This window comes from Mandrillus leucophaeus, unplaced genomic scaffold, assembly GCF_000951045.1.
Source record: "Mandrillus leucophaeus isolate KB7577 unplaced genomic scaffold, Mleu.le_1.0 Scaffold20, whole genome shotgun sequence".
NCBI classification, from domain to species: Eukaryota; Metazoa; Chordata; class Mammalia; order Primates; family Cercopithecidae; genus Mandrillus; species Mandrillus leucophaeus.
Genome location: NW_012102032.1, coordinates 1621890 through 1627357, shown reverse-complemented (window position 1 = coordinate 1627357; position 5468 = coordinate 1621890). Strand labels below are relative to the sequence as shown.

The window sequence follows — 5468 nt, the reverse complement described above, 5'->3', positions numbered from 1 at the left end:
AAAAAAAAAAACCGGTGGGCACAGTGGCACACACCTGTAGTCCCAGCCACTCTGAAGACTGAGGTGAGAGGATTGCTTGAGCCCAGAAGATTGAAGCTGCAGTGAGTTAGGATTGTGCTGTTGTACTCCAGCCTGGGCAACAGAGCAAGACCCTGTCTTAAAAAAAAAAAATTATAACTTTTTCTTTTTGAGATAAGGTCTCTTACTTTGTCACCCAGGTTGGAGTGCAGTGGCACAGTCATGGCTCATTGCAGCCCAACCTCCCAGGCTCAAGTAATCCGCACACCTCAGCCTCACATGTAGCTGGGACCACAGGTACACGCTACCATGGCTGGTTAATTTTTGTAGATTTTGTAGAGACAAGATATCACCATGTTGCCTAGGCTGGTCTGGAACTCCTGAGCTCAAGCTACCCACCTTCTTCGGCCTCGCAAAGTGCTAGGATTATAGGCATGGGCCAATGCACCTGGCCGGAAATACACCTTTTTTTTTTTTTTTTTTTTGAGACAGAGTCTCACTCTGTCGCCCAAGCTGGAATGCAGTGGCGTGATCTCGGCTCACTGCAAGCTCAGCCTCCCGGGTTCACGCCATTCTCCTGCCTCAGCCTCCTGAGTAGCTGGGACTACAGGCGTCAGCTACCACGCCTGGCTAATTTTAGTATTTTTAGTAGAGACAGGGTTTCACTGTGTTAGCCAGAATGGTCTCGATCTCCTGACCTCATGATCTGCCCGCCTTGGCCTCCCAAAGTGCTGGCTTAACAGGCTTGAGCCACTGTGCCTGGCCCGAAAATAAAACTTTTAACTGGAGATTTTCATGAATCCAACAGATTCTGCTTGTTATTTAACCATGTAATTGAGCACTAGTGTTTTTCCATGGGCTGACCCATTTAGGAGGGGAACTAAATTAAGATTGTATTTTATTAGTGAAGTGTTACCAGAAATAGTATATGCTCTTTCGAGTTACTCTTGAACCATAGTTGTGGTATAAAAACTGACTTTATTCTGGAAAGATAAATGCTGGTCCTCAAATCTCTTTTTTGCAGGACCTTTCTTACCCTTTTTCCTTCTATGGAATAGCAAGTAGGAGAAAAACCAAGCAACTAAGTCTGTCTTTGAGTTATGATATGGGACTTCTTTTCTGTTGAATTCAGTGGAATGATATAGGGAAGGTAGATAAAGATTGATTATAAATTAATACATCTCTAGACCATTCTGAAACATAAGTATCATATAGACTGTTTTTGTTTACTAATCAATTCACTTTTGGTATAAGTATTCTGAAAAAAGAACAAGAGCTGTAAAGAAAGAAAATTTATGCTGTGAAACTAGTTTGACCTGAACAAAGGAGAAAATAATATTCCTTACATTTTTATCTTCTTCCTTTCTTTATTTTTTTTTTTGTTTTGTTTTTTTTTTTTTTGAGACGGAGTCTCACTTTGTCACCCAGGCTGGAGTGCAGTGGCACCATTTCGACTCACTGCAAGCTCCGCCGCCTGGGTTCATGCCATTCTCCTGCCTTAGCCTCCTGAGCAGCTGGGACTACAGGCACGCACCACCACGCCCAGCTAATTTTTTGTATTTTTAGTAGAAATGGGGTTTCACCGTGTTAGCCAGGATGGTCTCGATCTCCTGACCTCGTGATCCGCCCGCCTCGGCCTCCCAAGGTGCTGGAATTAACAGGCGTGAGCCACCGCGCCCGGCTATCTTCTTCCTTTCTTTAAAATTTTTACATAAAAATTCTCATTTTCTGATAATCTGGACTTACATGTAGTTGTCTGTTTAACTTTAACAGTCTTTAGGGACTGAAAGAGAGGAAATGGAATCAAATTCTAGGGATACAGCTAGGTTACCTTTAAAGAATCCCACAAGTATAAGAGTAACCACAGGAACAAACCAGTCTTCAGTTAATTGGTTAAAAGAATGATGACCAGTGTTTTCTTGAATAGTTTAGGTGTTTTCCTGTATTGCTGGGGACTGGATCACATGGCAGACATTGAGTTTTCTAGTGAGCCCACAAGTAAATGGGTTGTAATAAGTACCGTTGACTTAATGTGGGTTTTAGAGTCTTCTATAAAAGGTATTCTGAACTTGTGATGTTTGAGAGTGCATTTGAATAAGATTATCTTGAATAAGAACTTTCTTTTTTTTTTTTCCATTTTTTAAAAATAGAGACAGGGTCTTGCTTTGTGCCCAAGATAGATTGCAGTAGCGCAATCATAACTCATTGCAGCCACAAACTTCCAGGCCTAATTGGTTCTCCCACGTCAGCCTCCAGAGTAGCTGGGATTACAGGTGCACACCACCTACGCCTGGCCAAGGACTTTCTTAAGATTATGTTTGGTTAAGCTTTTTGTCATGTTGAATCTGTTGTAGCCATTTAGCTGAGTGTGCAGTAAAGTTTATTTAGCAAAAATATGTTGTTAAATCTTTTTTGATGTATTTATGTAAAATAGTTACCTTTAACTCCAATTTTAAAAGGCAATATAGGGTAGACGTGGTGGCTCACACCTGTAATCCCAGCACTTTGGGAGGCTGAGGCAGGCAGCTCATGAGGTCAGGAGTTAGAGACCAGCCTGATCAATATGGTGAAACCCTGTCTCTACTAAAAATACAAAAATGAGCCAGGTGTGGTGGCACATGCCTGTAATCCCAGCTACTTGAGAGGCTGAGGCAGGAGAATCACTTGAACCCGGGAGGTGGAGGTTGCAGTGAGCAGAGATCGCGCCACTGCACTCCAGCCTGGGCGACAAGGGTGAAACTCCGTCTCAAAAAAAAAAAGGCAATATAGAGTATTACATGTTATATATGTGTGTTTGTCTGTATTACATTATGTGTATACATATCGACATACAATAGGATATAATAAATCCTTGCTGGATATAACATAAAATAGGATTAAATGTTTGGTTCAATATGTTCTAAGCCTTTGTATTAGAATAATTAGAGCCCTGGAATTAATTAGTAGTAAAGAACTTTGTCCACAGAGAGAGATAAATTTTTGGTTTTGTGGGATAAAGCAGTAAAAGTTCACAGGAAGGAAAGGATGGCCATTGTTAATGGTTATTGTATTGGGCAATGTAGATCTAGAACATTTTCATCATTGCAGAAAGTTATTTTTTTCGGGTGGTATTGCTTACACAAGAACCTTTATATTTATAATTAAAATGGTACTTTCGGTACTTCAATAAAGAAAATCATCAAATTTTTTTAAGGAAGTAAATGAAAGAATATGCTTTAAATTTCACCCATAAAGCTATGTTTATTTTCTGCCATATGTATAGCTTTTACATTATCTCATGATCTCCAAAACTGATTAAAAATAGGCACCATGAGATGTAAGTCCCCACTGGAAATGTTTTATTAACTGTTAGTAGCATTAGGATGTCCTTTGGTTGGGTTTCTCACTGTCTCTGAAAAGGCAAATTTCTAGAGAAGCTAGGAGCTGTTGCTATTAGGTTTTTTTATGGACTCATTTCCTTTCTTCCTGTCATCTAATGTAGTACTGTCCAGTAGAAGTATAATGTGAGCCACATAGATAATTTAAAATTTTCTTCTAGGCACATTTAAAAAGTTAAAAAAACCTAAATGTATAGGCAAAATTAATTGTAATATATTTTTAAATGTAGTATGTCCAAAATAATATCATTTCAGCATATAATTAAATATACAGAAGATATTAATGAAATAGTTTACTTTTTGTACTGTCTTTGAAATTAGGTTTGTGTACTATGCTTAGAGTATATCTCAGTTTGGATTTTAAGTCACCAGTAGTTATATGTGTGTATTGGCTGTTGTATTTACAACACAGTTCTAGGGCTTTAAGCCCAGTTGAACTTGGTAGTGTTTGTTGGTGAAAGGTACCTTCTCTGTTGGTCAGTGAACCCTTCTGGAATTGTATGCTAAATTGTGAGTATGCTCTAGAATCTCAGAGGCAAGAAGAATCTCATACCTTGCATCAGTCAGGGTACCAACTCTCTGCTAAATTAGGTGTAGTTACTTCAGCAGACTGGATGTGCCTTTTTATTGTTTTCCCTGTAGCCTACCTATGATGTTTTGTCCTTAATGTCTGTCATCAAGATTATTATGTATCATTTCTGAAGTCTTAAGTGACGATGTCACTAGAATTTGCGTGGTCAGTTTTCTACATTTTCATGCCTTCTAGAACATTTATGAGAAAAATTAAATGTTAAGAAAGACTTTTCTTTCTCCTATTTTTCCTCCTTGTTGAGATTTTCTTACCATAATTTTTCTTTCTTTTTTTTTTTTTTTTTTTTTTTTTTTTGGAGACAGGGTCTTGCTTTGTCTCCTAGGCCAGAGTGCAGTGGTGCAGTCTTGACTCACTGCACCCTCTGCTCCCAGGCACAAACAATTCTCTTGCCTCAGCCTCCCACATAGTTGGTACTTTCAGGAGTGCGCCACCACACCTGACTAAGTTTTGTAATTTGGGTAGAGATGGGGTTTCTCTGTTGGCCATGTTGACCAGGCTGGTCTCTAACTCCTGGCTTCAAGTGATCTTCCAGCCTCAGCCTCCCAAAGTGCTGGGATGACAGGTGTGAGCCACCATGCCCAGCCTTTCTTACCATAATTTCTTTCTATGATTCTTACTGTAGACTCTTACAAATCTGTCCAAGCTCATACAGCTATCAAGTATTGGAGCTGCATTTTAGGCATGAAAAATATGAGATAGATTATTGACCCTGTAGACCTGTATATCTCCTACACATTTTTTTTTTTAAGTTATAGGAAGTAGTAAAAACATAGTACTTAGAAACAACAATAAAAAGCAGCATTTTGCAGAACATTTGAAGTGGTAAACCAGAATAATGTTGTTGCTTTCTAAGTTGTTTTTTTTTTTTTTTGAGACGGGGTCTCGCTCTGTCACCAGGCTGGAGTGCAGTGGCACAGTCTCAGCTCTCTGCAACCTCTGCCTCCCAGGTTCAAGTGATTCTCCTGCCTCAGCCTCCCAAGTAGCTGGGACTACAGGCGCGTGCCACCACGCCCAGCTAATTTTTATATTTTTAGTAGAGTTGAGGTGTCACCATGTTAGCCAGGATGGTCTCGATCTCTTGACGTTGTGATCCGCCCGGCTCGGCTTCCCAAAGTGCTGGAATTACAGGCCTGAGCTACCACGCTCGGCCGCTTTCTAAGTATTATTTACTGTATAATGTAAGTAATATGTTCACTGAGCGAGCAGAAATATGTACAGGATTTACAGGTAAGATGTTAACTTCTGGAGTTTAGTATGGATCTTTTGTTCATGGAGCTATGTTAATAATACCTGATACTGGCCGGGCGCGGTGGCTCACGCCTGTAATCCCAGCACTTTGGGAGAAATCACGAGGCGGGTGGATCACGAGGTCAGGAGATCGAGACCATCCTGGCTAACACGGTGAAACTCCGTCTCTACTAAAAATACAAAAAATTAGCCGGGCGCGGGGGCGGGCGCCTGTAGTCCCAGCTACACGGGAG

The 5468-nt window shown here is 40.4% G+C and overlaps 1 protein-coding gene across 1 annotated transcript in view; it reads left to right on the top strand.

Moving 5' to 3' along the window:
- Positions 1-5468, top strand: part of MED13 (mediator complex subunit 13) — a 150389-nt gene that overhangs the window by 28072 nt on the left and 116849 nt on the right. The window lies entirely within an intron of this gene.